The sequence below is a fragment of the Ornithorhynchus anatinus genome, chromosome 5 (genome assembly GCF_004115215.2).
Source record: "Ornithorhynchus anatinus isolate Pmale09 chromosome 5, mOrnAna1.pri.v4, whole genome shotgun sequence".
Classification (NCBI taxonomy): Eukaryota; Metazoa; Chordata; class Mammalia; order Monotremata; family Ornithorhynchidae; genus Ornithorhynchus; species Ornithorhynchus anatinus.
Genome location: NC_041732.1, coordinates 93,031,062 through 93,049,593, shown reverse-complemented (window position 1 = coordinate 93,049,593; position 18,532 = coordinate 93,031,062). Strand labels below are relative to the sequence as shown.

At 43.8% G+C, this 18,532-nt stretch overlaps 1 non-coding gene across 1 annotated transcript; it reads right to left on the bottom strand.

The window, feature by feature from the left end:
* Positions 1 to 5,287: 5,287 nt before the first annotated feature.
* On the bottom strand, positions 5,288 to 5,427 carry LOC114812686. The gene has a single exon (XR_003760337.1). It is a non-coding gene; the product is annotated as a small nucleolar RNA SNORA7 (small nucleolar RNA).
* Positions 5,428 to 18,532: the final 13,105 nt, after the last annotated feature.

Sequence of the window (18,532 nt, the reverse complement as noted above, 5' to 3'; positions counted from 1 at the left end):
CACTAATATTTGATAAGCACTTACTATATGTCAAACACTGGACTTGGCACAGGGTCAGTGCAATATAAGCAGATCAATCAATCAATCCACCTACCATATATCTTTAGCACTTACTGTGTGCAGAATGCTGTACTGAGCACTTGGGAGAGTACAATATAACAGAGAAGCAGCATGGTCTAGTAGAGAGAGCATGTGCCTAGGAGTCAGAAAGGCCTGGGTTCTAATTCCAGCTCCAGTCTAGAGGAGTTTATGGTCTAGAGGACCCAGCCCCTGTCTCACATTGCGCTCCCATTTTAAAGGGACACTGGTAGTGACACGGTCCAGTTGCCCAGGAGTTGGGCAGGCACCAGGAATGGAGCTGCGAGGAATGAAGGTAAGTCAGAAGACAAAGACACAGATGTCCCTCCCGAGTCTCCACCCCTCCCTGGCCCTAGAATTACCGAGATGGAGCTCAGTGTTTGTCCCTAGAAGCTATATGCATTAAATCACGGCCCAACAGCCCTGCAACTATTTGTTTATTTGTTTATATTAATGTCTGTTTTCCCTTGAAAACTGATCTCGTTGTGGGAAGGGATTGTGCCACTTTATTGTTACATTGTACTCTCCCAAGTACTTAGTACAGTGTTTTCCACATGGTTAGCACTTAACAAATGTGATTGAATGAATGAATGAATGAACTAGTCTTGCTAGAACAGGCTTTCTCAGGAACCCCAGTGACAGAAGGAGGCAACCCTCAGCCCCCACTTCCTTACCAGCCATGGCAGCCATCTCGCCTCTCCCACCCCTTCACCCCACCACCAACACACCCATACACACATACCCAGAGTGAAAAGTGGCAAGAAGCATGGCTAGGGCTCCCCTCCCCTAGAGACACTGGGGACAGAACTCTCCACAAAAGATCTAGGGCAACAAACTCCCTCCCCTCCACCATCTACCCCAGAGCCTTAAAGCCTCTGCTCTCCATAATGTCAGTCCCCATTATCGGCTGCAGAGTGGGGCAGAGGAATGAGGATGAAGGAAGGGATACACACTTCTCAGCTGACCTGTACACTCATACACACACATAGACTCCCTCCCACGGGGAGACTGCAGAAATACGCATATACAGAGAAAGAGGTCTCAGACTGGGGTACTCCTGTGGGATCCTGCCATGGACCAGCAGAACTGAAGACTCTGCCTGGAGTAAGGGCAAAAAGGAAGCAGGAGATGCAAAGGGAGAGGGGACAAGTGACAGTTCACCTTTACCCCAGTATTCACTTAGAAGAATTCAGTCACTAACAAGAGGGAGGCTGTACAGGGGGCTGTGGTTGGTATCTCACCCTTCCTCACTCTCATACAGGGTGAACTGGCCACTAAGAGAAGAAGAATGGCCTAGTGGATAGACTGTAATTACCCCTCTAGTCTGTAAGTTCATTTTGGGCAGGGAATGTGTCTGTTATATCATACTCTCCCAAGCACTTAGAACACTGCTCTGCACATGGTAAGCACTCAATAAATATGAATGACTGACTGACCAACTGGAGCACAGGCCTGGTAATCAGAAGGACCTGGTTCTAAACCTGGCTCGGCCACTTGTCTGCTGTGTGACTGTAGACAAGTGACTTCACTTCTCTGGGCCTCAGTTAACTCATCTGGAAAATGGGGATTGAAACTGTGATCCCCCTGTGGGACATGGACCGTGTCTGACCTGATCAGTTTGTATCTACCCCAGCTCTCCATAAAGTGCTTGGAACACAGTAAGTACAAATTCCATTAAAAAAAAGACCAGAATCCTGTTTGGGGTACAGAGCTGCTTCAGCAATGCACCAGGCCCAGGGGAAAACAGGCTCCCCGTGACTTTCCCAGGATCCGCCAGGCCAGGACTTGAATTGGGAACAATGTATGTCCAGCAATCCAAAGATATTGGACTAACCTGGTACTCCTAAACCTATTCTGCTTTGTGCCTTTTGAAATAAATAGTACTTGAGATCTAGGAGTTGCATAACTCTTAACACATCCAAACCATGTGTAAAAAAAAATCTCTCTGTGTAATTTCACATCTTGGACATCCATCTGAGCTAAATGCTCCAGAGTCATGTAATCATTCCAGAGTGGCATAAATTTTATGATAAACTCAAGTATGCAAAACCATAATCTAACATTAAAGGATGTAATTTTTCACTTGAAAACAGTTTAGCCACTTAGCCTCAGAGATCAGTGGTTCAGTTCGTATCCAACTCCTCTCTTAAGTTTACTGCACTGGAAGAGATTCATTCCCTGAAACTCCTTTACTTCCCCACAAAGGATTTGGAAAACTTCACAGATGTATGCATGAGGTCACCTCTTTAAAATACCCAGTAAAGTGTCCCAAACAATGATGGTTCGAAACGGGTCAGCAATTTGGACACTAGACTGTAAGCTTGTTGTGGGCAAGGAATGTGTCTGTTATACTCTTGTGTTGTACTCTCCTGAGCACTTAGTAGAGTGCTCTGCAGTGTTCAATAAACACTATTGATTGCCTGATTGACTGGAAGAACCTAGAGGTGGTCTTCCCTGATCAAGGGTCATCTGTACCAAATCCTATTGTTTTTGAGGAAGTAAACTATCTGAACATTTTACATTACCCAAAGAACTATAAATTCCCTCAACCTCACTAAATTTCACTTGAATGAAACAGCCAAATTCCCTTTCCCCTGCTGTAAACATCAACTCCCCTGGACATCGCAGAAAACAGTGGTAGGGGAAACGTGCTTCCACCCAGGATGGATACTATACATCCTGGGATGTCAAGGAGGATTTGGCTCCAATTCCATTATCTTTTGGATGCCATCACCTTTGCAATCCTACTGAAACAAAATACCAGTGACCATTATGGGGGTTCAATGAGCTGAATTAGAGACATGATGAACTGGATTTTTTTAGAGCCTGGAAACCAAAGCCTCTTCACAAAAGACACAGTGTATTGGGGTAATTTCCAAGAAAATTGCAAAAACCCAGGACAAAGCATGAACTATCCAGACAAGCATTGATCATCCAATTACCAGCAGTTTGGCATGGCCCTTGTTTTGTCTGTTTGCCTGAGCTGTGGTTTTGTGATTACTATTGCCTGCATCATCAATTTGTGTTTACTATCTTCCCCTCTCAAGTGAAAATACAGTTTACTGCATAAACCGCAGAGGCCTCTTGATATCCTTTCATCCAGCCATTAGTAATGCATCCTGATGACCTGTTCGGGATTACAGGGGCATTGACAAACAAGACATTAACTGTTTAGAGTTTCCCAGCTTCCAAAAACCTGCCAGAGCCTTCATTATCATCACAGATAATAGAGATGGAAGGTCTCTCCTGGGTGTCTGGTCCGACACCACTTGGACAAGTCACGTCACTTCTCTGTGCCTCAGTTCCCTCAACTGGAAAATAGGGATTGAGACCCATTTGGGACAGTGACTGTCCAATCTGAATAACTTGTATCTACACTTAGAACAGTGTTTGGCACATAGTAGGAGCTTAACAAGTCTCATAGTTGCCCCTAGATTTTTAAGGTGATACTATGCACAAGAGTTAGTAATAATACTAATAATCGTGGTTTGTTAAGTGCTTACAATGTGCCAAGCACTATACTAAATGCTTGGGAAGATACAAGATCATCAGATTAGTCACAGTCCCTGTTCCAAATGGGGCTCACAGTCTAAGTAAGAGGGAGGACAGGTATTCATTCATTCTTTCAATCATATTTATTGAGCACTTACTGTGTGCAGAGCACTATACTAAGCTCTTGGAAAGTACAATTCAGCAATAAAGAGAGACAATCCCTGGCCAAAGTGGGCTTACTATCTAGAAGCAGGGAGACAGGAATCAAAACAAGTAAGCAGGCATCAATATAAATAAATAGAATTATGAATATATACACTTCAAAACAAGCAAACAGGTATTAATATAAATAAATAGAATTATAGATATTTAATCCCCATTTTACAGATGAGGAAGCTGAGACACAGGGAAGCTAAACTACTTTCCCAGGTCACACAGCAGACAAATGGCAGAACCAGGATTCAAACCCAGGTCCTCAGTCTCTCGGCTTGTGCTCTTTCTACTAAGTCACCCTGCTCTCATTCACTCATTCAGTCATTTTCATTGAGTGCTCACTGTGTTCAGAACACTGTACTAAGCACTTGGGAGAGTACAATGTATTAATAAATAGACACATTCCCTACTTACAACGAGCTCACAGTCTAGCAGCAATATCATTTGCAAACTGAAGTAAAGTTGCTACTATTGTTTACGAATAATAATATTAATAAAATTGTGGTATTTGTTGAGCGCTTACTATGTGCCAGGCACTGTACTTAGGTCTGGACTGGATACAAAAAATCATGTTGGACACAGTCCTTGACCCAAGTAGCGTTCACAATCTCAATCCCCATTTTATAGATGAGGTACCTGAGCCTCAGTGACGTTTCCAAGGTCACACAACAGACAAGCAGCAGAGCCAGGATTAGAACCCCTGACCTTCTGACTCCCAGGCCTGTGCTCTATCCAGTATGCCATCTTTACATTGTTGATTCTGCCCTTTTGGCTTGCATATTCCCTCTTTCAGTTCACTTTAAAGAATATGCTTAGGTAATTGTGCTATGATACCTTAGCCTCACAGATTTTCCACAAAGAGGAGCTGTGTTGTTGAGATCACGACTGTTTTGCTGGTGAGCTTAAGAAATTCCAGGATGTCCTGTTTACTGAGACTTTACTGTGTGCAGAGTACTGTACTAAGCACTTGGGAGACTACAATAAAACAGAGTTGGTAGACACATTCCTTACCCATGACGAGTTCTCAGTCTAGAGGGTGAGCTTACATTCTAGAGGTCACTGGACTGTCACTGTTAGTTATCTTGCCCTGCCATTTCTTGAAGAGAATGGTCCTTCTAGGGACTCTGAGCAGTTCAATCAATCAATCAGTGGTATTTATTGAACACAGAGCACTGTACTAAGGTCTTGAAAGAGTTACAACACAACAGTATAATGGAGTTGGTAGGCACATTACCTGCCCCAATATCGCTGTTTAGATGGGGGAGTCAGACATTAATATAAATAGGTCTTGTCTTACGCTGTTGGGTCATCTCTGACCCATAGCAATACCATGGATGCATCTTTCCCAGAATTCCCACCTCCATCTGCAATCATTCTGGTAGTGCTTTCTTGGTAAAAATATGGAAGTGGTTAACTATTGCCTCCTTTGGTGCAGTAAACTTGAGTCCCCGCCCTCAACTCTCTCTCATGCCACTGCTGTCCAGCACAGGACAGGTGAGATTTGACTTGTAGCAGATTGCCTTCCACTCACTAGCCACTGCCCAAGCTAGGAATGGAATGGATATGCCCCTGCTTGACTCTCCCTCCCATAACCAAGACAGGTAGAATGCTGGAAACTCTTCAGGGGTGACCCTGAGGGAGGCATAAATACATAAATTATGGCTATCTACATAAAGGCTGTGGGGCTGAGGGAAGGGTAAATAAAGGGAGCAAACCAGAATGAAGCAGAAGGGAGTGGGAAAAGAGAAAATGAGGGCTTCGTCAGTGAAGGTCTCTTGGAGATGTGTCTTCAGTAATAATGTTGGTATTTGTTAAGCGCTTACTATGTGCTGAGCATTGTTCTAATCCCTGGGGTAGATACAGGGTAATCAGATTGTCCCACATGAGGCTCACAGTTAATCCCCATTTTACAGATGAGGTAATGGAGGCACAGAGAAGTGAAGTGACTTGCCCACAGTCACACAGCTGACAAGTGGCAGAGCCAGGATTCGAACTCATGACCTCTGATTCCCAAGCCAGGGCTCTTTCCATTGAGCCACACTGCCTTTGAAGTGGAGAGAGTAATTGACAAATGTGAAGAGGGATGGTGGTTTAGGCCAGAGGCAGGACATTGGTGAGAAGTCTGCAGTCAGATAGATGAGACTGAGGTACAGTGAGTAGGTTGGAGTTATAGGAGTGAAGTCTGCAGACTGGATTGTAATAGGAAAGCAGTGAAGTGAGAGAGGAGGAGGCAAGGTGACTGAGTGCTTTAGAGCCAATGGGAAGGTTTTTCTGCTTGATGTGGAGGTGGTTCTGAGGTTTATCAGGAGTGGAGAAACATAAACTAAACGCTTTTGTAGAAAAATGATCCTGGCAGTAGAGTGAAGTATGGCCTAGAGTACAGAGAAACAGGAGGCAAAGAGTTCAGCAAAGAGGCTAATAGAGTAATTAAGGATAAGTACTTAGATTAATATGGTAGCAGGTTACTTGGAAAAAATTAGTGTTCCAAGCTGGCTCAGTCACCTGGATACTCCAGCTAGGAATAATGGAATAGAACCCCGGTAATCATTTTGGTTTTCGAAAGTGGGACCATGATTAAGAAGGACGCCGGAGACATTGGTATTGGGCCTCTAGAGGTGAAATTCTTGGACTGGCTCAAGATGGACCAGGGCAAAAGCATTTGCCAAGAATGTTTTCATTAATAAAGAACTAAAGTCGGAGGTTCGAAGATGATCAGATATCACCGTAGTTCTGGTCATAAACAATGCCGACTTGCAATCTGGCGGCATTATTCCCATGAACCACAGGGCAGCCTTCTAGGAAAACAAAGTCTTTGGGTTCCAGGGGGAGTATGGTTGTGACAAGGTTGATTCAACTGTGCTGAGCAGCAGCAGCATGGGAAAGTAAAAAACGGATGGTCACGTTATCAAAAATTGACCAAAGAGTTTTTAGTGTGCAGAAGGCAGCAATGGTAAACCACTTCCATATTTTTACCAAGAAACTTCTATGGATACACATGCCAGGATGAAGTGAAAGTAGGAGGTTCTGGAGAAAGTGGGTCCAGGGAGTCTCTACAAATCAGAAAACGATTCCATGCACTTGATGACGAGTCTGAATGGTAGAATGTGAGTCCGTTGTTGGGTAGGGATTGTCTCTATCTATTGCCGAATCGTACTTTCCAAGCACTTAGTGCAGTGTTCTGCACACAGTAAGCTCATAAATACGATGGAATGGATGGATGGATGGATGGATGGATGGATGGATGGATGGATGGATGGATGGATGGATGGATGGATGGATGGATGGATGGATGGATGGATGAATGTCTCCCCTAGTCCCTCCAGCATTCGTTTCCCCCAGTAGAATAGCAACATGGCTAAGAGAAGCAGCATGACTTAGTGGAAAGAGCACGGGTTTGGGAGTCAGAGGTCGTGGGTTCTAATCCCGGCTCCGCCACTTGTCAGCTGTGCGACTTTGGGTAAGTCACTTAACTTCTCTGGGCCTCAGTTACCTCATCTGTAAAATGGGGATTATTACTGTGAGCCCCATGAGGGACAACCTGATGAACTTGTATCTACCCCAGTGCTTAGAACAGTGGTTGACATATACTAAGTACCTAACAAATGCCAACATTATTATTATTATTAATAATAAAGTAATTTCAGACAGTGAATCCCCTCCTCATCCCTGACTGGCTTCTGGTTATTCCAGATCTCCACAGGATCCAAGGCAACACAACAGAAGCAGCTTTCTTTATAAAATTACTTGGTCACACTTGAGGATCTTCTCCCCTCCTCCTCCTTCTATCTACCCACAAAACCATTACTTGCCCCACAAATATTTCTTATTCACTCTATCCTGCCATCCTAAACTTTGGCCCAAAGGAAATTTCTGTCCAACAAAATGTTTCACTGAGTCTCCGCCTCCCCTGGGCTAGTTAATTTGTCGCAACCCAACTTTTTCTGGATGTTTAGTTCATTTTTCTCTGCCCGGACCACTTTTCTAAAAAAACACTCTTCAAGAACCTGCATTTGTTGCCAATCCACCTCTACAGCAAGCGGATACTCCTTACTGTCACCTTACAGCACTCTATCAGTTCTCCCCCTCTACTTCACCTCACCGATCTCCTACTATAACCCAGCCCACACACTTTGCTCCTATAACACTAACCTACTCACTGTACCTCCACCTCATCTTTCTTCCCACTGATCCCTTGCCCACATGCTCTCTCAGGCCTGGAACTCCCTCCATATACAACAGACCAACACTCTTTTCACCTTGACAGCCTTATTAAAATCACATTTCCTCCAAGAGACCTTCCCGACTAAGCCATCAATTCCCTTATTCCCTCTCCTTTCTGAATTACCTATGCACTAGGACCTGCACCCCCAAAGGATTTGATACTCACCCCAGTCTGAACCTCACAACATTTAGGTACGTATTCATAATTTAGTTTAACATCTGTCTCCCCCTCTAAACTGTAAGGTCCTTGTGGGCTGGAAATATGTCTGCCAACCCTGTTGAATTGTACTCCCCGAAGCAATTAGTACAGTGTTCTACATACAGTAAGTTTGCAATAAATTCCACTGATTGACATAATGATTGATAGATGTCATTCAGTATCTCATAAAGAAATCTCCCAGCTTCTCTGTGCCTTTTCCCTCCATTATCACCACTATAACTATTCTGGCATCTCAATTCACTTCCTTAGGGGTTAGGTGTGTGATGTGTAAGAAACAAAGCAATACTGCTATTGCTTTTCACTAGTCAGGCTGATCTGAGACTGAATCCACCACTCTGAGAGAGGAGGAGAAGGGAGAACAGTGGTTTTGTCTTTCTAAGAAGAATCCTGCTTGAAAGCTCACTAGAGTAAAAAGCAAGGAAGTCTATCTCAACAATTGGACTAGCCAACTCTCCTGGGCCTAGTATCCCAGAACGCCCACCCTCTCACCACCAGCTTACTCTGGACCCCCATGCTGAAAGAAATACCAGTTTAAGGTTTGAATAACATCCCCTAGTGACAGCATATGGAGTCCGACTGGGCTTCTTGTGATCAGTGTAGCATGTCTTGCTCCAAAGGAGGCCCTAGGAGTGTTAGGAGGTAGTTATAGAACCAATTCAGGCTTCCAAAGCTTAGGATGGTTTTCAGGAGACTGAATGATCCTCCTTTGCCATTGATGTTAAGCAGTTGTCAACATCCCCTGAGTGATGCTAATGTGTTATGGCCCATCCTGATGACTGTTCTCCCCAACCTCAGGCCCATGACAAACTGCAGTGTCAAGCTAATAAGTGCATTAGTGTACAGTCAGCAGAAAGCAACACTTTGCCTCCTAATTCTCATACCTGTGGCATCTCACTGCTGCTTGCAAACTGCCCACCCACCTTTGCAATGAAAAAGCAATGAAGTTTGATTTCCCTTTATCCATCAAAATAATGGACTTTGAGATGAAGAAACACATTAATCCTGATTTGACATTTCTAAAATCCATTTCATCGCTACAGAGGTATCGGTTTCTATTAAACAGAGAGGTTTATGATTTTCCCTCAGGATGAGACAAGTAACCTGAATACCTTAATTTGAGAAGACAGAAATGCTGATACTCTTTCTTTCCTTCTTATGTCCTTTCCATCTTACCTCCTTCTTCCCTTTCCCAGAGCCTTTCAAAATCAGGAGGACTACACACTTCCAATCTACTAGATGGCTTACTATTACTGCCCCTAAGGAAGCTGTGCCCCATAGACAAAGTTCCCAGGCATTGGAAAGAGCTATGGACAGACAGATGGGAGTAGGAAGGCTCTTCTTCCAGAAAGAGTCCCTAGAAAAACTGGAATTGAGCAATGAGCCACTAAGAAAATTCAATCCTTTGGGTGGCAAGGATTCTATTTGGGCAGAGTCTTTCTCCCAGTTTTGATGGAACTAGATGTCCCCACCTCTAAACCGTAAGCTTGTTGTGACTGGGCACATGTCTACCAACTCTGCTGTGCTGTACTTTCCCAAGCACTAAATACAGTATTCTGCACACAGTAAGTATTCAATAAATACCACTGATGATGATGAAAATAATGATGATGGAATCTTTGGTCCCCAGAAATAGAAAAGCAAAGCCCCCAAATCAATCAATCAATCAATCAATTGCATCTATTGAGTGCTTACTGTATGTAGTGCAGTGCTCTGCAGAGCACTGCACTAATTGCTTAGGAGAGTACAATATAATAGAGTTAGTAGACATGTTCCCTGCCCACAAGGAGCTTAAAGTCTAAACAGAACAGAAAGCAGAAAACCCATGTCGGGCTGTCCAGCCCTAGTCTGATTCAGTTTCAAATACGATCCAGGGTGCAGTTGTAGATCAGGCCTCTGCTCCAGAGCAACCCAGGTTGTACTTCCAGAACCAGGGCTCTGCTCCAGTATGTCTTAGGAGAGTGTGAGTTCAGATCAGGGGTCCTGTTCCACAAACAACTGAAAATGCAGTTCCCAAACTGGAGACTCTACACAAGTAGTCCAGGGAGGTTTATGGTATAATCAACTGGTTTCAACACTTTGCTTTGTCTCACTCCTCAGCTACAGCTGGTATCAACTAATGACTCAATAAATGCCAGGGCTAGAATCACTCACCCTCCATACCTAGCTTGGGAAATAGTGCTCACCTGAACTCTGGAGATTTCCAGTCCCCCAGCATATGAGTTTTGGGGTTAGTGCAGCTTGTCAGCCACTGTCTGCCAGGTGTAGACAGGATAGGAGGAGAGAAGGTAAGTGTGTGTGTGCGTGTGTGTGTGCGTGCAGGTCGGGAGAGACTTGGGAAGTAGTGGGGGCTGAAAACCGCCATGGATTGTGAGGAGGTTGAGGGCACATATGCTTTTATCAGTACCACCCATTTTTCATCACTAGTCTGAAATAGAGGCCAGAGGTACAGCCATACTTTTTGAGACTAGGGACTGGTCCGGAGAGATCCTAACTGATCCAACTAAAGGAACTAGAAATGATTTCTTTCTGATCAGGCTTTGATAGAGGCCTTAGAGAATGGCACCCTCCCAAACAAAGCAAGAGATCTCATCAGCCAACAAGTAAGCTCTCACCCAAGGAGAGGCCAGCAAAGCTTAAGGAGTTATTAGACAAGCAGCATGATGTAGTGGATAGAGCACGGTCCTGGGAGTCAGAAGGCCATGGGTTCTAATCCCAGCTCTGGCTTTTGTCAGCTGTGTGACCTTGGGCAAATCAGTTTACTTCTCTGTGCCTCTGTTACCTCATCTCTGTAAAATGGGGATTGAGACTGTGAGCCCCACGTAGGACAGGGACTGCATCCAACCCAATTTGCTTATATTCCCCCCCGCCCCAAGCACTTAGTACAGTGCCTGGCACTTAGTAAGCGCTTAACAATTATTTGCACCTTCCAATTGGACTTTTCCAATATCTGTGTAGTAGTAAAAGTATTTATTAAGTGCTTACTATGTGCAGAACACTACACTAAGTGCTGGGAGAGAACACACTAGAATTAGAAATGGTTCTGTTCCCTCCTGGGACTTTCAGTCTAAGAGTTTAAGTGGATAGAAGGAATTGGAGAAAGACACACCAGGAATAAACATTGAAATACAACACAAACAAATATACAAAATAGGTTCAAAGTCTGGGAGGGAATGGAAGAGTCTGAGAGGATGCAGGAGCAAACTAGAAGCAGGAACCTTCAGTGCTGGGAGAGATGTCAGCAATTATCATGGATGCTTCTCTTGGCAGGGACTCAACTTGATTGATTTGTATCTACTCCTGTGTTTAGAACAATGCTTGGCACATAGTAAACACCTAACAAGTACAATAATAATACTAATAATAATAATAATTGAACACAGTCTATGTGCAACATGGGGCTCACAGTCTTAATCCCTATTTTACTGATGAGGTAACTGAGGCACAGAGAAGTAAAGTGACTTGCCCAAGGTCACACAACAGACAAGTGGTAGAGCCAGAATTAGAACCCAAATTCTTCCGAATCCCAGGTCTGGGGTCTACCCACTAGACCATTCTGCTTTAATCCTTGGCCCAGTGGGTACGGAGCATGTCACAAGTGGGGACCCTCAGTAGCGGGAAGGAAGGGAGCAGTTCCCAAAAAAGCTTTTCTTGGCAGAGACCAAGAAGTCTGAGAGCACACATGGGACAGCTTTCATCTCTATCCCTGATGCACATGATATATGCCAGGAGCAGGATCCCTTATTGATGGGAGAGAACCTGTCAGCTACAATGGGCTCCACATGGGACAGGTACTGTGTCCATCTTGATTACATTTTATCTACCCCAGCCAGCAGTTAGTACAGGGCCTGGAACATAGTAAGCGCTTAACAAATACCACACATTTTTATCATTATTATCATTATTATCGTTCTTCTCTCAGCGAGAACAGAGGGGCCCAACAGCTAACAAGAAAAGCTTTTATCCCCAGCTCAAAGCTTATGGTGCATGCTGGGAGCAGTGACCCTCAGAGGTGAGATGGAAGGCAACATTTACCACAGGGTTTTTCTCAGCTGTAGAGAGCAATGTCTATGCCCCTAAAATGGTTCCTCTAATTCAGGTTACAAAGTTTCTCCTTTTCTGAGTTAAAAAGTTTCTCCCTGTGATATCAATGGTGGTGGGCAATACATAAAAAATTTCAATAATCTGCTAAATTTTCCTTTCTGTTTAATTTTTACTCTTTCCCCACCCACCCACCGGGGTTTGGACCTTAGCAGAATGCCTCAACTATTGCTGCTAATTGAATGGTTTCATGTTTTTCCTTTCATTCATTCAATAGTATTTATTGAGCGCTTACTATGTGCAGAGCACTGTACTAAGCGCTTGGGATGAACAAGTCGGCAACAGATAGAGACAGTCCCTGCCGTTTGACGGGCTTACAGTCTAATCGGGGGAGACGGACAGACAAGAACAATGGCACTAAACAGCGTCAAGGGGAAGAACATCTCGTAAAAACAATGGCAACTAAATAGAATCAAGGCGATGTACAATTCATTAACAAAATAAATAGGGTAACGAAAATATATACAGTTGAGCGGACGGGTACAGTGCTGTGGGGATGGGAAGGGAGAGGTGGAGGAGCAGAGGGAAAAGGGGAAAATGAGGCTTTAGCTGCGGAGAGGTAAAGGGGGGATGGCAGAGGGAGTAGAGGGGGAAGAGGAGCTCAGTCTGGGAAGGCCTCTTGGAGGAGGTGATTTTTAAGTAAGGTTTTGAAGAGGGAAAGAGAATCAGTTTGGCGGAGGTGAGGAGGGAGGGCGTTCCAGGACCGCGGGAGGACGTGACCCAGGGGTCGACGGCGGGATAGGCGAGACCGAGGGACGGCGAGGAGGTGGGCGGCGGAGGAGCGGAGCGTGCGGGGTGGGCGGTAGAAAGAGAGAAGGGAGGAGAGGTAGGAAGGGGCACGGTGATGGAGAGCCTTGAAGCCTAGAGTGAGGAGTTTTTGTTTGGAGCGGAGGTCGATAGGCAACCACAGGAGTTGTTTAAGAAGGGGAGTGACATGCCCAGATCGTTTCTGCAGGAAGATGAGCCGGGCAGCGGAGTGAAGAATAGACCGGAGCGGGGCGAGAGAGGAGGAAGGGAGGTCAGAGAGAAGGCTGACACAGTAGTCTAGCCGGGATATAACGAGAGCCCGTAACAGTAAGGTAGCCGTTTGGGTGGAGAGGAAAGGGCGGATCTTGGCGATATTGTAGAGGTGAAACCGGCAGGTCTTGGTAACGGATAGGATGTGTGGGGTGAACGAGAGGGACGAGTCAAGGATGACACCGAGATTGCGGGCCTGCGGGACAGGAAGGATGGTCGTGCCATCCACGGTGATAGAGAAGTCTGGGAGCGGACCGGGTTTGGGAGGGAAGATGAGGAGCTCAGTCTTGCTCATGTTGATTATCTTGTATCTACTCCAGGGTTACGTACAGTGCTTCGTACACAGTAAGCACTTAACCAATACTATTACTATTATTATCATTGTTATTATTATTATTATTATATTCATGCCATATCAGGGCAGAATGTCTTTAGGCATTCAAGACTATTTACCCATTGTATCAATTCAACTGAGTGGGTCCTGAAATTCTTAGAAGGTGCTTTCAAAAAGCACAAAATTCAAGTCTTTGCCAGTTCCTCCGTCACCTGATTAAATTACCCAGTACTTATGTTCAAAGCAGCGTGGCTTAGTGGAAAGAACACGGGCCTGGGAGTCAGAGGTCATGGGTTCTAATCCTGCTTCCGCTGCTTGTCAGCTCTGTGATCTTGGGCAAGTCACTTAACTTCTCTGTGCCACAGTTACCTCATCTGTAAAATGGGGATGAAGACTGTGAACCCTACGTGGGACAACCTGATTACCCTGAATCTACTCCAGTGCTTAGAATAGTGCTTCGCACATAGTAAGCACTTAACAAATGCCAACATTATTATTATTATAACTGTAATTTGTTCACTTATATTAATGTCCATCTCCCCCTCTAGACTGTGAGCACATTGTGAGCAGGGAATGTGCCTATTTATCATTATATTGTACTCTTCTAAAACACTTAGCATGGTGCGCTGCACAAAGTAAGTGCTCAGTAAATATGATTGAATGAGTGAATGAATGAATGAATGAATAAGCAGACCAGATGTCCCGTTTGAGGCAGAAAGGTCATATTTTTAGGGTTTTGTCCTGCCACCTGAGAAAGTTTCAATCTCTAAACTTCTGCCTTAGGACATGAGGTATGAAAGAACTGCTCAGCTGTGGTGACACTGATGTCAGCAGCAGTGGACGTGGCTAATGTGGCCACTGCTAAGAAAAAGAAGACTCTCTCTCCTCATCTTCAGTGGTGGCTGTGGTAGCCGTCACCACTGTAGCCACCTCATTGCCACTGAAAGCACCAGTTCTTCTGGGCCGAGGATAGGAATGCCATAAACACAACCAGCTTTTCCAGAAATAAGCCTCAAATCGGAAGGACCAGAAAGAGTATGGCCACGTTTTTTGCAGACTTCCTGATGCTCACTGCCATTTGGTTCAGGTGGCATCAGAGCTGACAGCCAGTGATGGTGGTGATCATCTAACCCTTTGCTCTGGACAGAATAGCAGTGGTGGTTCCAAGCAATGGATGGAAGTCCCCTTCCCCTAACTTATCTTTCCCTTTCCCACTCTTCCCACACTCTCTTGCCACTTTTTTGCTCTCTCCAAAGCTTTCACTCTTTCTGCCCATCCCCAACACCCAATTTTGGCCTCATCCCTAACCTGTCTGAGGTGGACAAACATCTCATCATCTTAGTTTAAAGGGCAAGAGAAGCTTCAAACTGGGACATTTGCCACCGAAGTTTAAAAGACCCCAGTCAACTCTATTGTCCAGGTGTGAGGTTTTCAGTCCTCAAACAAGGCAAGGATAAAATAAAAATTTAAAACAGTAGGTCCACCTGAAAGTGGAGAGTTGGTTTCAGCAGTGTCTATATTGACCTTTGTCATTTGGTAGTTTGTTTTCTGAAACCCCATTAAGTGAACAATCAATGAAAGATACACTACTGTTGTGTTTCAGTTCAACACAGAAAGTGAGTCACTTAGAAAACATGCTCCCTGAAGCCTGATTGTCGCTTTCAAAGTGAAAATTAGAAGCACCTTTGAAAGCAGGGATCAAGCCTACTTACTGAACTCTACTATGAGCTTAATATAGTGATCAGCACACAGTAAGTGCTTAATAAATATCACTGATTGATATGTGAGATTACACTTCCTCTGATGCTTTCTTCCTGAAAAGCACAGACTTTCTGGGGCCTCAAACAATCAATTCATCAATCAATGGTAGCAGCCGGAAGCAGTATGGTCTAGTGGATAGAGCACAGGTCTGGGCGTCAAAAGGACCTGTGTCCTGATTCCGGCTCCACCACTTGTCTGATATGTGACTGAGGGCAGTTACTTAACTTCTCTGGGCCCCAGTGACCTCATCTCTAAAATAGAGATTAAGCTTGTGAGTCCTATGTGTGCCATGGATTGGGTCAGTCAGTCAGTCACTTGTATTTACTGAGCATTTACTGTGTGCAGAGCACTGTACTAAACACTTGGGAGAGTACAATTCAACACTAAACAGACACATTCCCTGACCACAATAAACTTACAATTTAGAGTGGTTGAACCTGACTGGATGTGTAAACACCCCAGTGCTTAGTACAGAGCCTAACACATAAGTAGCATAAAACATGGTATTTATTAAGTGCTTATCCTGTGCAGTACATTGACTACTAAGCACTTGGGAGAGTACAACATAATAGAGTTGGTAAACATGATCTCTGCCCTCAAGTAATTTATGATATAGTGGGAGAGACAGACATTCAAATAAATTACAGAAAGGGGAAATATGAGTTTTAGGATATGTCCATAAGTGCTATGAGGCTGGGGGTGGAGAAGGTATTAAAGTGCTTTAAGGGGTACATAATTAAGTCCATAGTTGATGCAGAGGAGGAGGGCAAATAGGGTGGGGAGATGAGTCAGTTAGGGAAGGCCTCTTGGAGGAGAAATGATTTTAGTAGGGCTTTGAAAGATGGGCGTATGGTTGTCTACCAGAAAGGAAGGTTAAGATTTTTCAGGAGTTGGTGAGGTAACACCATGTATTCTTTCTCTTGCTCCCAACCTAAACCATGGGACTTTCAATTCCATGTTTTCTTTCAATACCCATAAATTTTGCAAAGGGCTAATTTATGGCTCCTTCAGGTTAGTCAGTAAGAGCTGCATTTTCATTATTTTTGCCTTTAGGACTGTAAATTCCTTGTGTGCAGGGATTGTGACTACCACCTCTGTTATACTGTACTTTCCCAAGTGCTTAGTACAGTGCTCTGTTCATAGTAGGTGCTCAAAAAAATGCCATTTAATTGATTGACTGATTAATTGTCATCAACCTCGGGTGTATTCATTGAGTACAAAGCATTGTGCTAATTGCTTGGGAAAGTACCACAGAAGCAGGATACAAGTTTCCTGACCTCCAGAAACTTACAATTCAAATATCCAGCTGAATTAGAAACCAATCAGTGTTGGTTGAATTTTCTTTTTCAGTGCCTCGTTCAGGAAAACAGGTTTGTTGATAATGGTGACTTCATACTAACCAAATAGCTTCCAGTCATTTCATTCGTTTCTCTAAACCCCAGATCCAACCTCAAATGAATGTTTCTTTAGAGTTCCCGCAGAGAACACACAGCTGGAGAAACAGAATAATTCAGGAAATGGAATGTCATATTCATTAGGCCTCTTCGGCAAATACACAATATAGCAATTTCAGATTTGAATTCGCCCATTTACCTCACATCCTGGTTTTACGCTCCCTTCCACCTGGATTTGCAACAAGAGAGAGCTGAAGAAAGATAAAACCCATTTCCAGAACTCATCAAATGGACCAAAGAATTCCACCTGGACAAATCAAACAGCTGCCTTCTTTTTGCCTGTACCTTTGATGCATGCAGGAAATTCCCATATGTGAAAATGGCTTTACAAATAGATTTATTTATAGTTTTTTGTTGATATATAATTTATTTATTTATATTAATGTCTCCCCTTCTAGAATGTAACCTTTTTGTGGGCAGGTAGTATGTCTGTTTATTGTTACATTGTACTCTCTCAAGTGCTTAGTAAAGTGCTCTGCACTATACTCAATAAGTGCTCAATAAATCTGACTGACTGACTGATTTCTCTGCTGGTCTTATGGTCACAATCATGGCCACTCATAAATATTCATATTTCTATTCAGCTTTCACAAAGTGTTTTATCCCTCTGGTGTGTCTTATGACCACAGGTGACATAACATGAAATAAGAAGCATAAATACAAACCCTCAATACACACACACACACACATATATGGAATCATTGAAGACTCTTGGAAATCATGAAAAGAAAAGGTGATGAAAAGAAGGTAGCCAATAAGCTCAATGACTTATTTAATTTGATCTTTACTAGAGTAGAGGATAGAGGAATTTCCACACCCAAATGTATTTTTTTGCAGTACACAGGTCAGAGGAAATAGGTGAAACTAGTGATTACAAGATGTTTTAGGCCAAAGTGATAAACTGAATGTAAACAAATCATTGAGACCAGAAGGCAGACATTAACCCGGGAGATCAGAATGCAGGCAGAGAGAAAGTTGCAGGATACTTGGTGAAAGAGGGTAACGAATCGTTAACAGCCAGTGTATTAGAAGAGGATTTCATTGTTTTGGAGGATTTCCAATGTAACTCCTTTATTAACGTATTTATTGACTTCATTTTTCTGTTCTTTCTCCAGTTCCATATGTATAATTTCCTTTGGGCTCCCACTTTACGGTTTAGGTCTGCTTGTCGTCCTTATTATGCTACAACAATGATGTATTTCTCAAGTCCCTGAAAGAATACTCTGCTCTAAATAATAATTGTGATATTTGTTAAGCGTTTACTATGTGCCAAGCACTGTTCTCAATGCTGGGGTAGATACAAAGTAATCAGGTTTAACACAGTCCCTGTCCCACACAGGGCTCACAGTCTTAATCCCTATTTTCCAGATGAGGTAACTGATGCACAGAGAAGTGAAATGACTTGTCCAAGGTCACACAGCAGACAAGTGTCAGAGCCAGGATTAGAACCCAGGTCCTTCTGACTCCCAGGTCCTATCCACTCTATCCACTAAGCCACGCTTACTGTGTGCAGTCCACTCTACTAAGCATTTGGGAGAGTACAATATAACAGAGTTGATTGACATATTCCCTTACCACAATGGGTTTACAGTCTAGAGGGTGAGCCAATCAATCAATCCATTAATATATGCAGAGCACTGTACT